Here is a 25,185-nt window from a genome sequence, read left to right as displayed (position 1 = left end):
AGGCTCCAGAGCCCACGCGGGTTCAAATCCTGGAGGCACAGCTTACCAGCCACCTTTGGGCTGGCTCCTCACTTAGGCTGGTCCGGTTTCTAGCTCCACAAAGCGGGGACGTGAAACGTGGCCACAGTGAGGCGTGAATGGGGACACGGCAGGGAAGGTGCCCGGAGCGGGGTCTGGCGTGTGGCAGACCCTGGGCGCTCCGAGTGCGTCTGTGCCTCGGCGTGGCCGCAGGGAGGGGGAGGCACGCTGCCCAGAGCCGTTCGAATCGATACGACGGTTTTAACTCGGCTCAAGGTGCGCACATCCATCGTCTCTCGTGAACCTGATCGCGGACCCAGCGCAGCAGGTGGACGAGTTGGTGGAAGGTGGTGCAGGCTGCGCGCACAAGATAGGGCCGGGACGAGAGCCAGAGGAACAGAGGATGGGCTCCGTCACACGGGGCGGGTGTGGCGAGATCGATGTCGCCTCGTTGCAGGTGAGCGAGAGGGGGAGGAAAGAAGAGGAAGCTCCCTGTTGGGCCTGAGTCCCCCCCCCCCCCCCCCCCGGGAAGGCTGTGGTCTTGGGGCTTGTGGGTGGGTGGCGGGGGGTTTGCAAGGCTGGAGTGGGTCCTGGGAGGACTCACTGGGCCAGCGGGTGAGGAGGGGTGGGCACCTGGCGGGGTTTCCGGGAAACCCTGGGCTGTCCTCCCCTCCTGTCCCGGGCAAGCGCACTGGCTTCCTGGCCGAGATGGGCGGTGCTCCCAGGCTGCCCGCAAGGTTGGGGACCGTGAATCTGCCTCGGCCGCCAGTCCTCGCGGCATCCTCCGGGCCTCCCGAGCCTGACGCTGGCCCCCAGCACCCCTGCAGAACATGTCCTCAGCCAGCCGTTCTGGGCCTCAGGGGCACCGGGACAGCCCGAGCGGAAGCTCTCCCTCCAGGAGGGAAGACTGGACTTCTGCTCACTTAGACAGTCTCCCTTTTTGGTTTAAGCCTCTGTGGCAGGACTGTTTGCAAGAATGGCTGCCTTCTGCGCTGTCCAAACGCGCGCCCTCAATACTGATGCGAGGTTGCTGTGATAACTGAGATGGGAAACTCGTGTCAGCTTCCAAGATATTGACAGAGGACCTGGTTCTCAGCAGGAAGGGGTGGGGGAAATTAGCATCACTTTTGGGGCGCAGGTTTTGGAAGGGGTAGAAATAAAATACTTCGTGTTTCTGCCCCGATAGGTTGAGTCTTCTCTCCCATGGGTGCAAAGGATTCATCTTTTGATTCCTCTTAGAATGCCAGTGCCTTTAGTGGTTATTGGCCATTTAGACCTCAGTGAGAATGAGTTTCAGGTTTCTTTCTTGGGGGTGGGGTTCTATGGTTCTGTGGTGCAGCAGTGACCCCGGAGATGGGCAGAAGCCAGGACGCAGGGTGGGCATGCAAGGGGGTGAGTGGGTGGGGATGTGCAGAGAAGGGAGGCTGGTTGTCAGAGAAAACGTGGGGATGGCAGGCCCGGGCGTGGCTGCTGGTGGTGGCCCAGCGGCCTCTGGATGGCTGTCAGGCAGGGAAGGGATTTGTGGAGGGGCCCGGACGTGCTCCTCTGGAGACGGGGGGACGGGGAGCAGACTTGAGGACAGAGGTGGTAACTGATGCTGCTTCTGGAGAACTCAGTCCTTGTCCTCTCCAGGTGGAGCTAGGCCAGCGGTTGCTCTCCCTTCGCCAGCAGCGTAGGGACTGAGCAATAAATTAAGACCATTAGTTTCACTCCAGCTGGAGAAGGACCCTCTTGGAGGAGGGGGCAGTGGCTACTGCCAGGGGTGTGTGTGTGTGTGTGTGAGAGAGAGAGACAAGGAGAGAGAGAGACAGACAGAGAGACAGAGAGACGGTGGTGAAGGGTGGCGGCCAGCCGGCTGGTGAGTACGTAAGTGTGGTCGGCCAGCCAGGCAAGGGCTGAAGGGACAGGGGCCCCGCGGGCAGGACAAGGCGGGCGGCTCTCCCTCTGGGGACAGCGCCCGGGACCAGGAAGACTTCTCTGCTGCTCGAGCTGAGCCCGCGAAGGCTGTAATTAATTGAGACAGGACAAGATGCTTTCAAAATTTTATGATCGATTTGCATAATGGATCTTTGTTTTAAAAAAAGGAGAGAACAAAACGCAAGCTCTCAGGCATCCTGGCGAAGCTCCCCCTGCAGACGCGACCTGCCAGAAGCCGGCATTTCTGACCACAGAGCTTTTCCACGAAAAATCAGGTTTATTGCCTTTTCTCGTCTGATTATGTATATAAAACAACAACAACGCGGGCTCACTGGATGAGGTTTGGGGAATGCGGAAAGCGACAGCGACGCTTTAGTATCTTGCCACGGGAAGGATCTGGCAGTGATGGATGGTGTGTTTTCTGTTCTTACCTCGGAAGTGGTCCCCTGATAGCCTCTCCTGTAGCAGCACAAGCTTCCGTGCACTTCATAAATTCTCTGGCAGCCCAGCCGACGGCCCCGTGTACTTTTATTACCGGAGGCTAATTGCCCCGTCTCCGTCTGCTCCTGGGATGGAGAAGGCTTCTGCAGGCGGGGGGAGGGAGGGTGGCGCTCTGGGGGAGGAAGCCTCTCGGTTCCGGCATGGCAATGGGGAAGAGTACGGAAACCAGGCCGAGGCGTCAGAGCAGGTGTCTGACGCGCGCTCCCTGCTCGCTCAGCAAAAGGCGAAGCAGCCACATGCCTCTGTCACTTAACCTTGGGGGCAACTTGCCAAGGAGGTGGTGTCATTGAACCATTTTCCAGACGAGGAAGCTGAGGGAGAGGTGGCTTGCCCGAGGTCACACAGCTAGTGGGAGCCAGAGCAGAGGCTCAACCCAGGCCGCCTGAGCTGCAGTGCCGCTGAAGCCAGGAAATCGTACGTGCAGAAGAAGGTGCGTAGGCTGCAGCGGGCAGGTTTTTAAGATGGCTGCCAGGGGTACACCCTTACAGGTCTCCTCCCTTCAAGTGGGCGGGACTCAGAGTATGATGAGACGTCACTCCGTGGATAGGTTACATGCGACGGCAAGGTGAAGTGACCCGGCAGATGTGACCGAAGTCTCTACTTGGCGGCCTTTAAGTTCGTTAAAAGGGAGATGGTTCTGGGTGGGCCTGACCTAATCAGGTGAGCGCTTTAGCTGAAAAGCCTAGAAGTCAGAGAAGAAAAAAGTCAGAGAGATTTGAAGCAGCAGATACTCCTCTGTTGACCTTGAGAAAATAAGCTGCCATATTGTGGAGGGGGGGGAATCGCATGGAAAGGAAGAGCAGGTGACCCCTAGGGGTTGAGGGTCTCAATCCTACAACTGCAAGGAGCTGAATTCGTACGACAACCAGTGCATTGGGAAGAGGGACCCTGAGTCTATGACGCGAGAGCTATTGTGCGAGGTCATAAAGAGCATGTGGTCACCAGTTGACCTTCAGGCTGGTTAGCCGATGGACACTCATCACTCCCTCCCCCGTCCTTGGACGGTACATTCTGCTTGCCTCCCCCATTCCCAGAGGCTGCCCCAAAGATACAGCCTTGAGATAGCTTGTGTTGACAGCCTGTGGCTGGTATGTGTGATTGAACCCAGTTAAGGCCTCTATATAAAGCTTTGAGATTTGGTGGGGGAGTGGGGAGATCCGCTCGTCTCAGGGTGCCCCCTTGCTTATTGGAACTGCCACCCACCAATCTGGGGTGGTATCCTTCTTTCTTCGCCCTCTCCGTGCCCTTCAAGTGTGGGGGCCAGATTCAGATGGCATCCGAGGAGCTCCCAGCCCTGGCTGCCACCTTGATTTCAGCCTAGTGAGACCCTGAGCAGGGGACCCAGCTAACCTGGACCTTGGTTCTCGACCTTTGGAAACTGCAAGGTAATCATTTGTGTTGTTGCCAGCCTGCCCAATTGGTGGTAATTTGTTACGCAGCGTAGATCACTGATGCACATGCAAATTAATGCAAACTAGAGACCGGAAGGCACAGGGTCTTTGCACGGTAGGTGCTTAGTGAGTGCAGCTCCACCCTCCCCTTCGTCCCAGAAGCTATGTGTCTCGAGCAAGGGCCGGGGGTAGACGTGAGGGCAGATGTGTTCAGGAGCACTTGGCTTCTCCTTCGATGGTGTCAGGTAGCCCAGGCCCTTTTTACTTAAGAAAAGTCAGCTGAGGTTGGATTCCTTCCCCCGGCTCTCAAAGGCTCTTAAGAAACCACCGCAGTCACACGATCCCATAACTTCCCCCCCCCCCCCCCCGTAGGCGGAGAGGCTTAGAAATGAAAATATTTTGTCTCTTTCACACGGTGGGGGAGTGTGGGGGTGTTGGAGTGTTCGGCTGTAATACACGGCTTCGTAGGCAGCCCTATTACCAGTCCCTAAAATATGCAATTGGGGGAAAATGGGTAATGAGGTGAGGTTTGGAGACCGAGCTCTGCGTGGCTTAGGATGTAGCCAGAAGACAGAAAGGGAGTCCTACACATCAAAAGTGGAAGCGAAAACATAGCAATCATGTCCTTTGAACAGACACCCTAATCATCTTTCCGAGGCTGCGTGCCGGGTTGCCACAGGGCATGTGTGTTAAGAATGACACCCTCTGCTGCTTCTGTTCCGGCAAGTCACAGCTTCAAAGCCCCTCCATGTGCTCGTCAAGACCCAGTCTCACCAGGCAGAAGAAAGGACTCTTAAGGACTCCAGGATGCTGTGCTCTAAGCTGGAGGCAGAGAGTCCTGCTGTCACAAATGAGTGAGTCTCCGGGGGGCCGACGAGGGGTCCGCAGGGCTGGACTCTCTCCCACCTTCCCAGACCTCGGCGTGAGACCACAGGGCACCTGTCGTCTCTTCCTCATTGTCTACCTGATCTCTTCTTGTTCATCTGTGGGGACCATCTCCTCCGGGAAGCCTCCCTGAGTGCAGTCTGGGTCAGCCTCCTTGGCCAGGGTCCTGTTGCCCACCGGACTTTGCCTTCAGAGCAACTGTGATTGACAACCTATCCGACTTGATTGTTGGACTCTTAAGTTTCGGGAGGGGGGGACTAGTGCCTGTGTGGCTCATTGTTATACGCCAGCATCCAGTCCAATGGCGGGTAGGTAGGAGGAATATTTGTAAAGTCAACAAATGAAGAAAATGCGGGGAAAGTGGGTAAGGGGTTGGGCAAGCCTGCTAAGGAGGGGTTGCCTTGAAGGTTTTTGGGAGCCTCCCACCTTTCTTTTCCACCCCTATTTTGAACCAGAGGTGAGTCCGACCTCCCTTGTTTTACCAAGAGGGAAACCAAAGCCCAGAGAGGGAAGAGACTTCTTCAAGTTCACACAGCAATCTGACAACACGGATCTGGATCCAGAACTGTGCAAATGATTGCTCTGTTATATCACCTTGTCTTAGTGAAGGTCAGAGAAAGGGAGGTGGAACAGACCAGTGGGACATCCTGGGCATTTGCATCAAGGCACAGTGACAGATCGGTCTGTCTCTGATGGAGGGTCCATTTTCTTTCTAGAAGTGTATGGCTAATGCTTAATAGGGTTGCGACAAGGTTGAGGTCATTGGTGTTCCTGGGGCACCAAATTTAAGGAGATATTCACTCTTGGGTATTTCCCAGTCTCTGAGAGTGAGCCCCTCACTAGAGTTTGTGCCCTCAGCACTTCTCTGACCTCACCTTCGTTCTGACCCTGACACATGGTGTCTTAGTAACATGGGGTGATGCTAAAGGATTGCAGACTTAAAGATAAAGCCAGGTATCAGCATCTCAGGAAGATCTATCCATCTATCCGTCCATCCTCTCTCCCTCCCTCCCTCCCTCCCTCCCTCCCTCCCTCCCTCCTCCCTTCCTTCCTTCCTTCCTTCCTTCCTTCCTTCCTTCCTTCCTTCCTTCCTTCCTTCTATCTTTCCTTCCTTCCTTCCTTCCTTCCTTCCTTCCTTCCTTCCTTCCATTCTTCTATCCATCTGTCTTTCCTTCCTTCCTTCCTTCATTCTCCTCCCTTCCTTCCTTGCATCTGTCTGTCCTTCCTTCCTTCCATCCTTCCATCTGTCTTTCCTTCCTTCCTTCCCCTTCCTCCCTTCCCCTTCCTTCCCCTTCCTTCCTCTTCCTTCCTTCCTTCCTTCCTTCCTTCCTTCCTTCCTTCCTTCCTTCTTTCCTTCTTTCCTTCCTTCCTTCCATTCTTCTATCCATCTGTCCTTCCTTCCTTCCTTCCTTCCTTCCTTCCTTCCTTCCTTCCTTCCTTCTTCTGCCTCTTGTCATCTTTTTCCTTCTCCTCCTTCACCACCATCATCAGCATTATCCTCCTCCTCCTCCTCCTCATCTATCCACATATATATATTTACTCTGTGTGTCTGTATGTAAAGATCAGTTCCCTTTCTTCTAGATGATGAAATTTCCCTCTTATTACTTGTTCGTCTCTGGGCCTTTGCACATGCTGTCCTCACTTCCTAGCCTACATTTCCCTCCACTTTCAGAAGTTGGTTCCTCTTTGTTTTGCAGGCTCAGTTCTGGCCCGTGTCTCCTCCTGTGGTTGACATTTCCACCCACGAGCATCTGCTCTGCTAGCAGCACCTAAGTTTTTGTTGAGAAGCCCCCTCTCCCATTATGAAGACCCTCCCCGGGACAGCAGAGGCTAAGACGTTCTGCTGCCACCCAGTCAGGGGGCAGACGCGGGGCCCAAGGCAGGCAACCCGACTCTGCCCTGCCTCACCCCACTTCCCAGGACTGTCTTGAGTAGAGAGGGAGGAAAGAAAGGGAGAACACGTTGCCGGAAGGCGCTCACTCCTGCAGCTTCACCGGGAGTGATTTCTGCTGCTAGACACGGGGACGACCCCAGTCTGGACCCCCTGCGAACTCTAGCTGCCCTCCCACTTTCAGCGTACCCCCTGCCCCTCTAACGTGCCCTTTACCCCGAGGCACACGGAGGTGGTCTTCCTTGCTTGCCCAGAGGCTCCCGACAGACAGACCTCTTCAGAGAGGACTTCTTCCTTCCCGGATGCCTCGGCCTCCTCTTTGTGTCTTAGAAGCGGTCTGCACAACTTGTGTTTATTTAACTTATGCCTGCGTGCTTTTTGGTTTCTATTTATGACTGCGTTGTGTTTCTGTCTGTCTGTCTCTTGCGGTAGAACGTGAACCATAAGTGTTCTGAAGGCAGGAGTGCTGTCTGTCTGATCGCCGTTTTTTCAGTGCCTGCACAGAGTAGACACCCAACATGTATTTATTTAATTATGGTGAAAATTTGAAGGGACTGTCAAGGAAGTGCGTTCTCCCAAAGCCTCCTCTCAGCTGTGGGGTCAGGGCACCCACCTTCCGAACCTCAGCTCTCTCACTTTCTGTCCTATATTCCTGTTTCCTTCTTGCAGTACTTATGCAGTTGCAGACCTAAAGCTGCTTTAGGGGTACAAAAGCCATGGAACGTTGGAGTCAGAAGTGCCAGCTCTGGAGGCAGAGAGACCTGAGCCCTGGTGCCACCGTCTCTGCCCTTTTCTTCTCTGCGGGACCTTGAGCCTCGGTATTCTCATTCTTAAAATGGGAATAATAGCAGTGCCATCAAAGGGTTGTGCAAGGAGTAAATTAGGCAGAGAGGTAAGGAGTTTAGTATAGTATGTGGTACGTGGGAAGCATTCAATAAATATTTGTTGAATAAGAATGAACTGGTGAATGGAGTTTGAAACAGTATCTGTACTTGGAAGAGAATGTTCTCCCTTAGAATTCTGATGAGCCATAATGCATCTGAAATGCATGCTATCGTCACTGTCCTCTTGTTCCTCAGGTCCCCCTCCCCCCTCTCCACCTGGATAATCACGGGGAGCTATTTTTACATCTGACGTAGTGGAAAAGTAGCAGATTAACAACTCCAGAGATGTACATGGCTTCTATTAATATTAAACAGGGTATTAATTTTACCAGCACTGAAACATTAAACATGTATATCCATTAGTGGTCATTATTTTAATCTCCAGAAGCTGCCTAGCGTATTCCAGGAATAGGTCTGACCCATTCTTCTCTACTTCCTTTTCCTAAATTCACTGGTGAATCAGGGATCATGGTTTTTATTTCCCTGAGGGGACATAGATAATTATAAACTCATAGTTGTTAAGGGAGAAAGTCTGAGAAATCATCACATTCAACTCCCTTATTCAATACCACAAGTCCCTCAAGACCAGACTTCAGCATGTGGAGTACCTTCTGAAAGTGGTCTTCCTAAGACACACACCCCCCCCCGCCCCCCCGGGGCTGCCTCCCTGATGCGCTGGCTCTGAGCACCAGCTCTTGACGGTAATTGGTAGACATCCCCATCTCGACTGCTAATGACACAGTCAATGGATCTAGCTCAGCACCTTTGGAATGACAGTAAGAAGGACCTATACTAGTTAATAATGACGAGACTCATGGTGTGGGTTGAGTGATGGGCAACTTACTGAGCAGTAATATGGGACATCCAACAATGGCTCGTAATCTATAGAACAGTGGTGACTTCAACTCCCGGTTGCTCCTCAACCAGAAGCTACTGAAACCCTTAAGGTGGGCCTGAGGGACAAATGTTGCCCAGTGGTTAAGGATGGCCTCTGGTGTCAGACCATGTGTGTTTAAATCTGGTTACACAGCAGGCGATTTGACATCAGCACAAGACAGTGATTCCCGAGAGAGCGCACAAACACCGAGCAGAGCCAAATGATAAGCCCAACTCACTGCCTGGAGAGCTCCTAGGACAGCCTGGGAGCAAGAGCCCAGGCTGAGTCTGGCGGTATTCCTGAGTTGTGGAGGTGGAGCTGGGAGTCTGGGGATATTGAGGCAGCTGAATTATGCAGGGCGAGTACCCACAGTACCAGAGAGGAAAACACTGCTTAGGGAAAAAAGCTCCAGAGTATTCAGCTAAGTACCGATCAGTGCGTGTACACGAGTAGTCAGATCTGGAGGAAGACACCACCTGAACAGAAGGAACGGTGCTTGAACCTCACACAGAGCCAGATACCTTTCGTGTTCCCACCAGCAACGGTGGAAAGATTTAGAATTCCCAAGACATGCAGTAGTTTACTGAGAAAAAAATTGCCTCACCTGTGTGGAAAATTAGCCTGAGGCCTTCGCTGCTCTAGCCCCACTTAAAAATGCTTAAAAGAAAGCCTTCACAGGACCAAAAAATCTTTCCAGGTAATTCAATCACACCCTAGTACAAACTTAGGAATATTTATAGAAACGCAGTGATATCCAGCACCTAATAAAGTAAAATTTGCATTGTCGCTTAATAAAAAATCACCAGGCATTCAAAGAAACACAAAACCGCTATCAATAGTGAGAATAGTCAGTCGATAGGTGCAGATGCAGAAATGACGCATATAATGGAACCAGTAGGAAAAGACATTAGAATTGTCATTATAAAGATATTTTCCACATCAAGAAAGTAAAGGAAAGCTTGAGTGTGTTAAGTGGAGAAATGGAAGACCAATATTGAACTTCTAGAGGTGGAAAGTATAATGTCTGAGATGAGAAACACACTCGATGAGATGAACAACAGGTTAGACACTGTAGAAGAAAAGATTAGTAAACTTGAAGACAGCAACAGAAAATATAAAAAATGGAATGCAGAGAAAAAATGATTAAAATAAGCGGACAGAGAATCAACTTCAACGGACTAATATATGTGTAATTGGAGTCCTTGAGGAGGGGCTTGGGGGAGAAGAAAATATGTTTGAAAGAATTAATGGGTGAAAATGTCAAGTTTGATGCCAACCATAAACCCAGAGATCCGAGAATACCAAAGAACGCCAAGCACACACACACACACACACACACACACACACACACACACACACACAAAGACGAAAACTACATCATCAAGACAAGTCATAATCAAGTTGCTTAAAACCAATGAAAAAAAGGGAAAAATTTAAAAGCAGCCAGAGGGAAAATACAAAAAAGCAGCCACAGATGAAAGATGCATTATGTAGAGAGGAAAAAGCCAAGAACGAGGGCAGACTTCTAGTCAGTAACAATGCCACCCAGGGCATAATGGGTAACACCTGCAAAGTACTTAAGGAGAGAACAGTTGTCAGTCTAGAATTCTGTAGCTGCCAACAATATGGTTCAAACATTACGGGAAAGAATTAGAGAGACAAAAAGCTTAAAGAATTTATTGCTATCAGATTATCACTATAAGAAATGTTAAAGGGAGTCTTTTGGGCAGGAAGAAAATAATACCAGATGGAGATCTGGATTTTTATACAAAGGAATGAAGAGTACCAGAAATGATAAACGTACAGGTAAAAGTGAAACAGTAAAAATATCTTGTAGGGGCACCTGTGTGGCTTCGTCAGTTAACCATCAGACTCTTGATTTCGGCTCAGGACATGATCTCAGGTTCGTGAGGTCGAGCCCGATGTTGGGCTTTGTGCTGACAGTCCTGAGCCTGCTTGGGATATCTCTCTCCCTCTCTCTCCTCCTCCCTCTCTCAAAAATAAGTCAATAAACATTAAAAATATCTCGTAAATATAATTGACTTTATTAAAAATATTTTTTATTGTTTATTCATTTTTGAGAGAGAGAGAGAGACAGAGAGAGAGACAGAGTGTGAGCAGGGGAGGGGCAGAAAGAGAGGGAGACATAGAATCCGAAGCAGGCCCCAGGCTCTGAGCTGTCATCGCAGAGCCCAATGCGGGGCTCGAACTCACAAACCGTGAGATCATGACCTGAGCCGAAGTCGGACTAACAGACTGAGCCACCCAGGTGCCCCTGATTGACTTTAAATAAAAAAATAACAACAGTAGAGTAGGAGACTTACAGAATATGTAGCAGAAAATGCATACAAATAACATAAGAGCCAACGGGGGAAATGACAGTGCATTATTTTAAGATTTTTATACTTCATAGGAAGTGGCATCATATCATTTGACAGTAACCTATAATAAGTTGCCGATGGGGACACATAAAAAGCAAATAGCAAGATGGTAAATTTGAACCCAGTTCTCCGACATTCTGCCAGTCGTGTGTGATTATTGCACAGCTCCGTGCCCCAGACAGCAGCGTGCTGTCCGCACGCCAGCACACCCTCAGCACCACTCGCTGGTCTTGCTCACGGCAGAGAGCCGTGTCTGTATGTTGGTCACGTCCAGAGGCTCCTTCTCGCGGCCCAGCCCTCCTGCTGGGTCTCCCCAGCCCTCCTGCTCTGACCCCTTGCTTCACTTCCGCACCCCGCCATCCGGGTCGGGGAAGAGTCTCAGCCTGTTAGTCTGCAGGTGTCTAAGTCCAAGACACGAGGGTCTTCCTGTGTATTTAGCTGCCACTCGTGGACCCAGAGGGGTTGCTTTCTTTTCTGCGCAAAGCTTGTGGCTGGCAGTACCAGGAATGTGCTGTCTCGATCCTGTCTCCTTGACCGCGTATTTCTCAGCTGCCCCACGTCTCTGGGAACGCCTCGTAGGGACAGCTACAGGTTTTTTTGTGGGAAGAGAACGCAGAGCCTGCTTGCATTGCGTAGGTGCTGAACATACACATCTGTTGAAGGGATTTCGTCATCCCTGAGCCTGTGGGGAGGCTGGTGGCTAAGCGAGTCACTCGCTGGTCAGAGGCTCAGCTGGGCTTGGGTCTAGGACCTTCTGAGCCCCACTGTGGTGCCACATTCATGCTGGACACGGTCCCTGGCAGTGGTCCGGCTCTGCTCTGCGGTGCCGCTGCTGAGAGGGGGATGGGTACAGCTTTCTGCAGGAATAGCTGGTTCTTGGGGGTGATGGCCCCTCTTTGTGCTGCAGGCCTGGAAGGACCCGTCAGCTGCCTACCCTCCTCCCCGACAGAGGTTTCTGGATCCCTCCAGGCTCCTGGGTCAGACAGCTCCACCCCATCCTTACCTGTCCCACCTTTCCTGGCCCCCTCTTGGACTTAGTAGCTGCCTGGGGCGGGGGGGCAGCGGTCACTGCTGTTAGTTCCTGCTGTTGGCTGCTGGGTAGCAATGCCCAGGCAGGAGAGTCTCTTCTCTGCTGTTTTCTAAGAACGCAGGGGCTTCCTCCAATCTCCTGACCCCACTCTCCTGATCACCCCCTTCCCCTTGGTGATAAGGGGCAGCTGGGGACACAGCACAAGACCTTCTCCTGTGTGAAGAGCTGCCAGTCTGTGGCTCACGAGTTTTCTGCTGACAACCAGACAAGAGACCTAAGGTGAATGCACTCCAGAATCCCAACGCATTGGCAATTTTCTCTCCTTAGCTCGGAACACCCCTTGTGCTCCCCCCTTGCCACCAGGGGCCCCCTCAATCCATACCATAAAATGTACAGTGTCAGTTTGTTCGACTAAGGATCCTGCTGAGTATTTAATCCTTATTTAACGCTGATGTTTATTTTATTGTAGAGTTTAAATTAATCAACCTCAGGATACAAAATTAGATAAGGCAGGGATTTAGGTCCCCTGGAATGATTCATTGCACATCAAGCTTTCTTAACTCTTTGGCTGCAGGGGGGAAGTGTCTGTATATTTCCTGGAAGAGCTGCCCCGGGGCTGGCCAAGTGAGCTGCTGTGCTCCCTCCTCACCAGCCTCCCAGCCGGGCATGGTGCGCTCCGATGCAGGGGTTGAAAATACATCTTAGCAGTAAGAAATCCTCACAAAAGGGAAGAGAGATAACATGAAAGTAGGAAAAAGTCCAAAGAACCTACCTGTAATTCTACCACCTGAAGATCACCGTTGTTACCATCCGGGCACATTTCCTTTCATTCTTTATCAGCCCTTTGGAATGATTACGCGGTGTTACGAACGCACAAACCCGTGTAGAGAACAATGATATCAAACTTTCCCGTACCTGCTGGTGAAGCTTAATGCATGCCAGCTTTACGACACGTTTGCTGCAGAGTGCATTTTAAGGACATGATACAATGTAGCTTTTATTGATGCTTGACTTACGTGCCCCTTAGGTATTCTACCTGCCTCTTTCCTCCTCGCTGTTCTGAAGTCAGTGTCTCCCCTTTTCACGCGTGTTTTTTACACCGAGTACGCATATGCCCATGAAGGGCACATAGTCTTTTGTTTGGTTTTGAATTAAAAAAAACTTTCTTTTTTAGGTTTATTTATTATTGAGAGACAGAGAGACACAGAGCGCGAGCAGGGGAGGGTTAGAGAGAGGGGGGAGACACAGAATCGGAAGCAGGCTCCAGGCTCCGAGCTGTCAGCACAGAGCCCGACGCGGGGCTCGAACCCACAAACCGCGAGATCGTGACCTGAGCCGAAGTCGGTCGCCCAACCAACTGAGCCACCCAGGCGCCCCTGTTTGGTTTTGAATTTTTACACAAACAGTGGTCCATACGTATTCTTCTGCATATGCTTTTCCCCTTCACCCTGATTTTTCAGAGGAGTCTAGAGTTCTGCGTCTCTGACAAGCAGGTGGTGCTCCCCTCCCCCAGATGCTGCTGACGTCCTGGTCCCCTGGTGAGGTGGGGTCTTGGGACCTGTCCGTCTTTATTTGTGCCGGTGAGATGCAGCCGACCAATGTCCGAGGCTGGGGTGCCCCCTACACTCCCACCTGCAGCTTGCAAACTCACTCATCTTCCATCAACATTTGTTGTGTACCTCATATTTTGCCCATGGGGTGGGTGTGAAATAGTATTTCCTTGCTGTTTTAGGTTGTGGTTCCCTCATTACTATGCAGTGGCATACCCTGCGTTACATTTGTTAGCCTTTTGGGTTTCTTCCTCCATGAACGGTTTCTTTGTCTCTGGCTCATTTTTCTACTGGGTTTTCGGTTTCCCCTTGCTGACCCGTATGATTTTTTTTTTTTTTTTGTCATCTGGAAATCAGTGCTTTTGTGGCCAAATACATTTTAAGTATGTCTTCCCTATTTGTGCACTAGGATTGTCTTTTAACTTTATTCATGGTCTCCTTTGTCAGATCAAAATTCTACTTTTAAGAGCTGTCAGTATTTTTCTTTCTTTCTTTCTTTTTTTAAAATTTTTAAATGTTGATTTATTTTTGAGAGAGAGACAGAGCACAAGCAGGGTAGGGGCAGAGAGAGAGGGAGACACAGAATCAGAAGCAGGCTCCAGGCTCCGAGCTGTAAGCACAGAGCCCAACATGGGGTTCAAACCCACCGACTGTGAGATCATGACCTGAGCCAAAGCCTGACGCCCAACCGACTGAGCCACCCAGATGCCCCAATGTTTATTTATTTTTGGGAGAGAGGCAGAGACAGAGTGCAAGCAGGGGAGGGGCAGAGAAAGAGGGGGACACAGAATCTGAAGCAGGCTCCAGGCTCTGAGCTGACAGCACAGAACCCAATGTGGGGCTCAAACTCACAAACTGGGAGATCATGACCTGAACTTCATGAAGTTGGACGCTTAACTGACTGAGCCATCCAGGAGCCCCTGTCAATATTTTTCTTTATGGTGTTTGTTTTTTGTGTTTAATTAAAAAACAAACAAACAAACCTGTGTCTGTCTACTCTGCTGTTATAAAAACACTGTCCTGCATTTTCTTCTAAAAACTGAAGATTTGTTTTTCACCTTTTATTTGTAATGCTTTAGTCACGTGTTCTGTAGGAAGTGAGGTAGGGATCTGTGTTCGTTAGCTCCTGTGCATAACAATGAGCACAATTCTCAGGATCCCTGCAGAAATGAGCTGGAGTCTGGGCTGGCCAGGCAGTTTGGTTCAGGATACAGCAGGTGTCCTGGTGCCCCTCCTGGGGCCAGGGGCCAGCCGGGGCACGTCCTTCTCATGACAATGGCAGCAGCACAGAAGGCAAAGGGGGCGCAGAGGTCGCTGGAGACCCAGGCTTGGAACTGGCACCTGTCACTACCACCACATTCCATTGACCAAAGCAAGTCACGTGGCCCCAGCAGAAGCCAGGGTGCGGGAAGTTCAAGTGTGGCCCTCATTTCTGCTGGTTGTCACCGTGCACATACCGGAAGGTGCGTTTGCAGAAGGGAGGCACTAAATGGATAGTGGACTCGAGGGAATGAAGACGGCGTGGGGGGAGCGAGAAGGGACGGACTGTATTTGGCGTGAACGAACTGTCTTCGTGTCAGTCCCTTCCCGTCATCCTCCCTTAGGACGTGATTCATCTCCACTGTCAACCGGGCATTCCGGGCGACAGCAGAAAGGTGTGCGTCCCTTCTGGCGGAAGGTTTCAGAGGCAGCCTGTGGCCGAGCCCGCTTTCCTTTCTCAGCCTCTGGAACTGTGCAAGCAGCTTTGGTAGAAGTGTCCCTCTGTCTGAGTCCCTGGGTGACTATGATGAGCCCCCCCAACCCCGCCTCTCCCTGTGGTCCTGAGACAGCCATGAAACCCGAGCGGAGCTAGCTGTTGGTTAAGTACTGAGAATTTTTTACGTTCCAGCAGCATGAATGGCCCGTCCTGACTGACGTGTGGCCCCACCGAATCCCCCACACAGCCCGTGAGACAAGTGGGTGTTTCCCTTACTTCACAGATGAAGGAAATGAACCTCACGAGGTAAGCCATGAATCCTTGCTCTCACAGCGAGGGATGGCATTGGGATTGGAACCCAGTTCTGTCTAAGTTCAAAAAAGGGGATTAAAATCATTGGGGGGAGGGGGCGGGGGGAGCGCCTGGGTGGCTCAGTTGGCCGAGCGTCTGATTCTTAGTTTTGGCTCAGGTTGTGATCTCATGGCTTCGTGGGTTTGAGCCCCAAGTCGGGCTCTGTGCTGACAGCATGGAGCCTGCTTGGGATTCTCTCTCTCCCCCTCTCTCTGCCCTCCCCCACTCAGACAGAGTCTCTGTCTCTCTCAAAATGAATAAATAAACTTAAAAAATTAAAATAAAATAAAATGTAAATCATTGACGTGTGGCTCATTGGACGGTGCTGGGGATGTTTCTGGTTCAGAGATAGGAGGATTATAAATCCACACGTCAAGTTTTTCCTTTTGTAAAAACAACCAGAAGTTTCACCTGCAATGATGCCCAAGAAGGTCCTTAAAAAGTGAAAAGGGCCAGGTGGATTGGACTTCATTTATCATTCCTGACCCCTGGGACATGCCTCCTGTTCTTTTTTTGAGAAGCCAGCCTGGGGCCAGACCTCAACCAGCTGCTGCCTCAGGGGGCAGCCCCACAGAGCACAGGAGTCCGGGGATCACCTCAGGGGTGTCCCCACAGAACCCAGGAGCCTGGGTCACTTCGGGGGTGGCCCCACAGAGCACAGGAGCTTGGGGGTCCACCTTGGGGGCGGCCCTACAGAGCACAGGAGCCCGGGGTTCTGCTCTTGCCAACACACCCGCTTAGCAGGTCCTCACCGAGTGCTGTGTGTGCAGAACGTCATGCTGAGCCTCCGAGATGAATAAGCCTCCATGTTTGCCTTCGGTTCGCTGGGAGGAAGATGGTCCCCCTCCTCCGGGCCAGCTTCCTTCCACAGCCCCCGAGCAGGTGCTTCTCCTGTGCATTTTCCTAGAGCCCCACGCGGCTCTCTGTGCTGTTTGTGCTGCCTCTTCCCTCTGCTCAGATGGCGCGCTCCCTCCCTGTGGGCACAGAGCGGAGAGTCCACCTCCAGTCCCCCGTCTCACCGGTCCTGCGCATAGTAGGTACCCGGCAGACACCTGGGGCGGGGGAGAAGGAAGCACACGATGTACCCCTGTCTGCTCTGCTGCCCCCCTGTGCACACAGGTGCACGCGTGCGCACACAGGGCAAACGGGTGTGCACACCTGTGGACACAAACACGCGACGTGTGAGCACGTGTATCCGTGCTGCACACGCACACACAGGTGCACAGCCCTGCTGATGGCTGACGGCTGGGGGGAGGGGACCTGGTCCTTGGGGCCGTTTTTCCCTCTGGGTGACGGTGCTTCGACTTCCTGACTGTCCACACCAGCAGCCAATAAGAAGAACCCTCTCTGCTCAATTGCAGGCTCTTCTGGACCTTTCATTCATATTTTATAAGCAGGTGTTTATTTTCCTGGGCAGTCTCGATTCTGCCATCAAATGCCTGGTTCTGAGGCCAGGGGCGCTCTGAGATCGCCGATTTGGCTGACCACTTTACGAGGCTTGTGCGTTCTGGCTGAATCCTGCTGGCTCTGATGAGCCCTGAGAGCTGAGGCCCAGCACCCGCCGTTCATGCTCTGTCCCGAAGACGTGGTCCTCTGAGCCACCAGCTGCTTGTTGTGGACACCGTGACACCCGCTTTCCACGAGCCACACACCCTGCCCGGGGCCGGGCCTCTCAGCCCCTCACCCCAGCACACCCGTCTCTGTGCACCAGGGCAGGACCTCGGCAAGGGGTGCTCGGGGGGTTGGGGAAGAAGCACGAGTGGTCTTGGCATGATGCTCTGGGAGGAGAAGTGGTGGCCGGGTGCCCCCGTCGTTAGCTGGGGTCAGGTCACCTACTGAGGCATTTGGAAAAATGGGTAATGAACAGTCCCGCAACCCGGGAGCCTGAGTGTCTGTGCTCCAGTCCGGGAAGAACCCTGGGGTCCTGGCAACTGTGCCTTGTCAGAGGCCACTGGGGAGGCAGCCTGACACCCCCACAGGGCTCCGTGGCTGTGTGGTGGAGGGGGGGACGGCTCCTCACACGTGATTAGAAGCATCCAGGAGACGTTTATAATCGAAATACTCAGGGCCTTGGGAAGTCCGGCCCCATGAATGCAAGGTCAAAGGCATCCTCAAAGCAGCCCTTAGGCACGGGGCCCTGGCAAGGCTGTGGAACGCAGCTTCCAGGAAAAGGGGCTCGTGGCATGCGGGACTGTGGTGGGGAAGACGCCGGCTTTGGACACAGGCAGCACTGGGCCCTCATCTTGGCTTCTGGAATGATTTGCTCCAGGCCGTTTTGTCACTGAGCCCTGGCCTCAGTCCTCTGCTCCTGGACGTGGGCCGGACCACCTGCTCTGCCGGGCCGTCCTGGAAGCACCTGGCACTCGAGGGGTCCAGGTGAGAACAGAGCTTTGGAGTCAGGCAGTGTGGACCTGGCCTGAGAGCAAGCTGTCTACGCCTCTGTGAGGGGAGTGAGTATTCCTCCTTCCTTCCAGGGCCGGCCAGGATTTTCCTCCTCGGTCATTCCCCTGACTGATGTTTGCTGCAAGCCAGGGCCCCAGGAGGGGTGTGGGGTGGGAGGCTGGGGGCTGGAGCCAGGCCTTGGCTCTTGTTTCCGGCTGGAAGGCAGCAGTGGTGTTAAGGCTTCTCGTGGGTCCCCGGAGCGGGCCCCAGGCAGCTCATGATCACGAATTTCCCTAGTAATTATGGTCACGGCAATCATCATGAAGGTTCATTTGCGCTTAATGTGAATGTGCACCACGTGTCATTTGCAGGGGTCGAGAGAGTGGTTAGGGCCCAGGGGGAGGAGGTGGCTCCTGGCAGGGACAGGTTGTCTTACAGAGTCTGTGGTTGGGGTGGGGGTGTCGACCGAATTTCCCCGGAGGTAAGAGGGCAGGCGTATTGGGGGGGGGGGGAGAGAGAGAGAGAGAGAGAGAGAGAGAGAGAGAGAGAGAGCGCTCACATACCCAATACTGGGATGCATGGGAAATTCTCAGGCAAAGACTCACTTCCCCCCAGCACCACGAGGCCCCAGATGCTGTTGCAGATGTGGCCGGAAGCAAGAGAGGGAGTTGGCTCTGGGGTTCACCACACGCCTGGCAGGAGCCCAGAACATTCACCGAGGGGTGCGTAGCTCGATGTGTGTGTTCGGGTGTGAGGCGAGAGTTAGAAGCTGTGCGACCCATGCAGATCTGAGCAGTGGGTCTTGGGGGTCAGCCCGGGGTCAGGATGAGGAGGATGTACGTCTGGCCTGGTGCTTTTGTCACTCACTAAACCTGCGTGACATTTTATCTATTATCTCTCTCTCTCTCTCTCTCTCTCTCTTTCTCTCTCATCTATGTATCTATCATCTGTCTGTCTATCTATCATCTATCTATGTATCTATCATCAATCTCTATCTATCTGTCATCACCTATCTATTGTTTATTTTGAGAGAGAGCATGTACACTCCTGCAGGAGAGAGGGGCAGAGAGAGGAAGAGGGAGAATCCCAAGCAGGCAAACTGTTAGCACAGAACCTGACATGGGTTTCAAACCCACAAACCCAGCGATCATGACCTGAGCCAAAACCAAGAGTCGGTCGCTAAGCCGACTGAGCCACCCAGGTGCCCCCCGAGAACATTTTAGAGGTGAGGGTCTGGAGGCTCAGGGAAGTGGGATGTGCCTCCAAAGCCACACCACACTAAGTGCAGGAGGTGACATTGGAACCATGTCTGTCTGGGATTGTCATGCCAGGCTGCTGGCCTCCCCCGGGGATGGATCTGGCACATGATAGGAGGCAGCTTGTGGATAGCAGATCTGACCACCGTGTCTGGCTCTGGACCCTGCGGGCTGGCTGCCCGGAGGCCTTGCAGGGGTGGGGCCAGCAGAGCAGGGGCCAAAGCAGTCAGGGCCACCGGTGGGGTGGGCCCTGGGCCGCGGGACTGGCCGTTGGGTGAATTTGAGGCCGAGCCCGGAGTTGCTACCCTGGATTGAACTATGTCCTCCCTCACCCCTCAACCCACACATTTCAATTCTTCACCTCCAGACCTCAGAATGTGACCTTCTTTGGAAATAGGGTCGTTGCAGGCAATAGTTAAGATGAGGTCATGCTGGAGGAAGGTGGCCCGTCTCCCACAGGACTGGTGTCCTTATAGAGGGAAAATTCGGACACAGAGACATGCACACAGGAGAACTCCACGTGGAGCCTGAGTGAGGCTTGAACAGCCAGGGACTCCATGGATGGCCAGCAAACCCCCAACAGCCGGGGCCAGGCCCGGAACAGACTCTCCCTGAGAACCTCCAGAAGGAACCGGACTTACTGACGCCTTGATCTTGGACTTGTGGCCTCCAGAACGGTGAGGCGGTAAACTTCTGGTGTTTAAATCACTCAGTCCGTGGTTCTTTGTTCCGACAGCCCCAGTAACTAAGGTCCAGCTGGGGGTGGGCTCTGCCCGAGGGCGGGAGAGGCCAGGCGATGCCGTCCACGTCTGAGCGGAAGCTTTCAGGGCCGCTTCAGCCGTTCCGTCCCCGGCCTGCGTCCTTCTGCCATGAGGTGGTGCTCCTTCAGCCTGGATCCTGGGGGAAGGAGCCTCAGCCAACGTGTGACACAACAGGGAGTGCACCCCGATGCAGCTGTGAAGTTCGGCAGCCACGACGGCTGCCCGGTCTGGCAGGTGGTGACCAACGGAAGGCCAAGGCCCCTGCTTGCGAGGTTGGGGGTCAGGGTGCCGGGAGATCCCCGGATTCGGTCCCCCTGGGTCCTCCCTTGCTCTCTCTCTTTCTCTCAAAGTAAATAAATACACATTAAAAAAAAAACACAGGAAGCCGGCCCCAGGGCCAGTGGGCTCCCCACCCGCCTGTGGGGATGTGAGATCAGGTGCAAACGGCCTCGGTGCCGTGGGCGTGTCTGATCATTCATTTACTTGCTTAGCGGATCTTCCCCGAGCACCTGCTGTGCGTCCGGCACTGTCCTGGGTGCTAGGCGTACCGTGGTGACGGAGACAGGTGAGACCCCTGGGCTTAGACAGTTCCATTCTCATGGGAGATGCAGGCCACGGAAAAATAAAGATGATTTTATCAAGTGACAAGTGCTGAGGGGAGAACAGATCAGGGCATTGGAATCTGTGAGGTTAGGAAAGAGGGAGGGGTTGGCCTGGTGAGACCAGCATGGAGACCGTACCGGTGGGGGCCGGCCAGCCCTGAGGTGACCTCCAGGAAGAGCATTTTAGGGAGAAGGAACAGCAAGTGAAAGGCCCGGGTGGGAGCGCGCCTTGAGGCGGGCGTGGCCGAGCTGTAGGGACTGCGGGGGTCACCACACAGCAGCTGAGGGACCCCCACTCTTGGGCTTCAGCTTACAGAAGCGCCCACACCCCTGGAGGGGGCCTGGCTGGGAAGGGACAAGATTCACAGCAGGGGAGGGTTTCCCCAGAAGGGGTAGAGGAAGGACTGTTTCATGAGAGAGATTCATAGCGGCCACCTTCTGTGGGGTCTCCATGTGCGCCATGCCCGGTCCTAATACTTGTTTTGTTTAATCCCTGCACCGATGGAAATTAGCAGAGTGGAGGAACACAGACCCTGATGCCACTCAGTCCTTCCGGTGGCCTGGAAAGTTCTCTTCCTTTCTCTCCCTTCAGTGTCCTCATCTGGCAGATGGGCTGATGATGTTCCTGCCTCAGTGGGTTGCTGCTGGGGGGGACACATCAAGTTCACGCTTAGGGCGGCTCCGGGCACTGAACACTACTAGCCCACTTTCCAGATGAGCAGAGTGGGGAACAGAGAGGGGAGTTATGCCACGTGCCCAAGGTTACCTGGCCAGCTAGTGGCCAAGTCAGCATCGAGGCCAGGTCATCTGGTCCCACTGGAGCTACTCACCCATCTGTTATACTCTGATGCGCCATTTTCCAGGGTGATGGCGTTACCACTGGAACGGAAGCCATGGTCCCCATGTTGCCTCTGCCTCCTCTTGGGGCTGCTCTTGTGTGCCCCCCATCTCCTCTTTCCTGGGCCCCCATGTCGCTCAGCCCCACAGGTAGATTCTTTAGAAGTCCCCTTTGGGTCTGCTCTTTCCCCCCACTGCTGCCCTGCTGCCCATTCCTCTCCTCCCTCCACACCCCATGGGAAGCACGGGGCAGGTTGATGGTGCATAAACTCAGAAGTCAGTCCTCAGCACCTATCTCACAAGCTGAATGAAATCGGGGGCCTGAGAATCTTTGCTGCATAATTCGTCTAGGATGAGAATAAGTCTCAAAGTGAGAGATAACTGAAGACTTATCCAATTTCTCATCCTGAGTCCATCTTTCAGGGCCGTAATCTTGTGGGGTTGCAAATATGTATTTTTTCGGGGGCCAGACGGTCACATGAATGAGTGGATCGAACCTGCTTTGATACAATAGGTAGTTGTGGAAAAGTGAGTAATGTGACCAAATACAAAATGTTTGTGCTAAGTTTCAGTCTTGGACCACCATTAGAGACCCCTGGCAGATAGGGAATGGGTTGGGGGAGCTCACCCCCCACAGGGATGTTGCACAAGACTGTGAGCCCTAAGTCAAGGAACCTGGCAGTGGGGATCAGCATTGTCCATGTATTGGGGGATTGATCGAGTATATGGGGGCAGACAGTCACAAATATTTTGGCTGAGGGCTGTGTTGAAGAAGCTTAAGCCATGGTCCATCCTTGGGTTGACATTTTGATGGACAGACCACAGATGGACCTCTGAGTGCTCTGAGAAGGGAACAGTGTGACTCACAATGGAGGGTGAAATATCAAAACTGGTCCTAGGCAGGATTACCTGGGCACAAGGGGCCTGTGGCCTCCAGCTTCCTCTCTCTCTCACGCAATGTCTCTGGCTGACGTGCTCTGATCCCAAGCACACTGTGTGGCACCAAAATTTACTCAAGAATCAAGAAGAAATAGAAAGCCTGAGGAGTCCTATAGCATGAAGAAAATGACCTCTTTACCAAAGAAAGCACCAGGCCCAGATGGTTGTACGGATGAGTTTTACAAACTTTCAAAGAACTGATGATTCTAATTGTGTGCCACACAGCTGGAGCTGGAATATTGCCACTTGATTTTTCATGAACCATGTTTCCAAACTCTGCAAGCTTGAAGGTTGATCGGCATATGTGTTGGAAAAGCTGTGAACGTTGTGGGATTCCTTGGGATTTTAGTGTTAAGAGAGGCCTTGTATGCATTAGCTTTTCATTTATTAACAGTTACCAATTAATGGAGATTCTTCATGCATTTATCTACAGCCCTATTTTACAGGAACAGAGGCATATTATACACATTATTCTGCACCTACATTTTTTACTTTAGACCATATGTTTGGCATTGTTTTTGAGTGCCCTTTCTTTATTCTTTTAAAAAAAATCAGCTGCAAAGCATTCTGGGTTCTAATATAGACGGCTGTATTTTAAATAGCCCAACTTCAGGGGCACCTGGATGCCTCTGCGGCTTGAGTGTCCAACCCTTGATTTCGGCTTAGGTCATTTATGATGCCAGGGTTGGGAGATCAAGCCCCATGTCAGGCTCTGCACTGAGCATGGAGCCTGCTTAAGATTCTCTCCCCCACCCGCCTCCCTTTCTCTCTCTCTCTCTCTCTCAAAAAAAAAAAAAAAAAAATTAACATGGCTTCTGTTGAAGACCATGGAGGCAATCTCCAGATTTTTGTTCATTAAAACAGTGGTATAATAATTAGAATTACTCATATGTAAGTTCAGACACGAGGATGTATCAGCAGGGTAAGTTTCTGGAGTGAAATTGCCGAATCAGATACATTCATTTGGAATTTTGGTAGATACTGTTCAATCACAATCAATAAAACTCTACCAATTCATAGTCCCAGCCACAGTTTTTGAGTACTGCTGTAACTACTCCAACAAGGTTTATCAAATTTTTGATCTTTGCCAAGCTGATGAGTGAAAAATGTTATCTCGTGATTTTGCTTTTCTCTTATTATGAGTGAGGTTGGTCATATTTCCATATACTTAAGAGCCATTTAAAGCTCCTTTTCTGTGAACCATCATTTTATATTGGGCTATTTTCTCTGGGACATTTTTTTCTTTCCAGATTTTTATAGAAACTCTATTTAATACAGAAATTAAGTCTACACATAAAGGAATTGGAAGTATTTTTGTGGTTTATCCTTAAGGAACAAAACAAAACAAGACAAAACAAAACTCTGTTTATGGTAGCTTTTACCCAGCAGAAAAGTTTAATCTTTATGTGGTTGATTTAGCATTATTCTTTTTCTTTTTTTGAGGGGTGGGGGCAGAGAGAGGGAGAGAGAGAGTCTTAAACAGGTTCCATGCCCAGCGTTGAGCCCGAGTCAAGGCTCATTCTCCCAACCATGAGATCATGACCTGAGCCAAAATCAAGAGTTGAATCCTTAACTGACTGAGCCACCCAGGTGCCCGGTGTTTTAGCATTTATTCTTTAAAATTTTTTTTAATGTTTATTCATTTTTGAGAGATGAAGAGAGACAGAGCATGAGTGGGGGAGGGGCAGAGAGAGAGGAGACACAGAATCCAAGGCTCCAGGCTCTGAACTGTCAGCAGAGAACCCAACGTGGGACTTGAACCCACAGACCACGAGATGATGACCTGAGCCGAAGTCGGACACTTAACTGACTGAGCCACCCAGGTGACCCTAGCATTTATTCTTTTGTAGTTCCTGGATTTTGTATCTTTGTTAGAAAGACCTTTCCTTGTTGTGAGTTTTGTTTGTTTATTTGTTTGTTTGTTAAGCCATGATTTCATCAATTCTTTAGGGCTTTCTTCCTTCCTTCTTTCCTTTCTTCCTTCCTCCCTCCTTCCCCTCTCCCTCTCTCCCTCTCTGCCTTCCTTCCTTGTTTCTTTTTTTTTTTTTCTTTTTCCGTCATTTAAATCTTTGACTCATCTGTTACTTTCTTTGGTACAAAGTTTGAGGTAAGAACTCATCTTTCTTATTTTTTTCAGATGGTTCCCGAGTTAGATTTCTATAATGCAAATTGGATAGAACTGTTCCCTACTGCAGATGTTTTGTGTACACCTCCTGCTACAGGGCATAAAGCTGATTCTGGCCCCCGCCACCTTAGTTCTAGCTCGACCCTCACACTCCTGCTGCCTGAGAAGTAACACATGTGCTTCTATCAGTGTCTCTCCCACCTTTCTTCTAGGTATTGGGACAAGGGAGGGGTTAGCAGAGAGCAGGGAAGGGGCATAAATCAACCAGGACACCAGACTCTTGGAATATTTATTTCCTATGTAGAGTATAGACTGTAGCTGCCATGGGGGACGTGTCTCTGAGGGGCTTGGCCAGGTGGCTTCTTCCCCTCCTACCTCCCCGCCTTCCTGGAAGTGCTCTCTCTCTCTCTTTCTCTCTCTCTCTGGCTTCTGTGTGTTTTTTGTTCACTGCCAGGGCAGCACCACTAAACTTTGCCAAGAGCATCAGGGAAGGCATCCAGCTTCCTGACATTTACCAAGTGAAATGGTCCTCCTACCAAACCAAAACACCCACCAATTAGATTTCAAATTATCCTCGAAGCCCTCCATCAATGTCACCTAAGATCCGGCTCATTGGGATCAAGAGACTGGTGTCCATCCATTCATTCTCCTGCTCCTTGGATGCCGGCCGCGATGGCTGCTGATGTTCAGCGGCGCTTCCTGGTCCTGATGCCCTCTGTGCCCCTCCTCCCCGTATCCTAGCAACGCTTCCCAGCAGCCTCCCTCCATCACAGGCTCAGGTGGTGTTTCTGGAGCAAGTCTCTGCCAGGGATTATCTTGGCGGAAGTGGGGGGGGGGCGAGCATTTCCAGACCCCAGAGAGGCTGTATGAGCTGCAGAGGTCAGAGGAGCTGGGCCGCACCTCCTCGTGTC

At 51.8% G+C, this 25,185-nt stretch overlaps 1 long non-coding RNA gene across 4 annotated transcripts; it reads left to right on the top strand.

Annotated features, from left to right (window-relative positions):
- The first annotated feature begins 3,236 nt into the window (after positions 1–3,236).
- LOC113599571 (uncharacterized) lies at positions 3,237–15,652 on the top strand. 4 transcript variants are annotated; one of them, XR_003420486.2, is made up of 5 exons: positions 3,242–3,524; positions 3,689–3,821; positions 4,384–4,681; positions 15,214–15,327; positions 15,491–15,652. It is a non-coding gene; the product is annotated as an uncharacterized LOC113599571 (long non-coding RNA). The 4 variants fall into 4 exon arrangements; XR_008291711.1 differs by having other exon boundaries at positions 3,237–3,821; positions 15,217–15,327; XR_003420485.2 differs by having other exon boundaries at positions 3,243–3,821.
- The last annotated feature ends 9,533 nt before the right edge of the window (positions 15,653–25,185 follow it).

The sequence above is a fragment of the Acinonyx jubatus genome, chromosome C1 (assembly GCF_027475565.1).
Source record: "Acinonyx jubatus isolate Ajub_Pintada_27869175 chromosome C1, VMU_Ajub_asm_v1.0, whole genome shotgun sequence".
NCBI classification, from domain to species: Eukaryota; Metazoa; Chordata; class Mammalia; order Carnivora; family Felidae; genus Acinonyx; species Acinonyx jubatus.
This window is presented reverse-complemented; position numbering and strand designations above follow the sequence as displayed.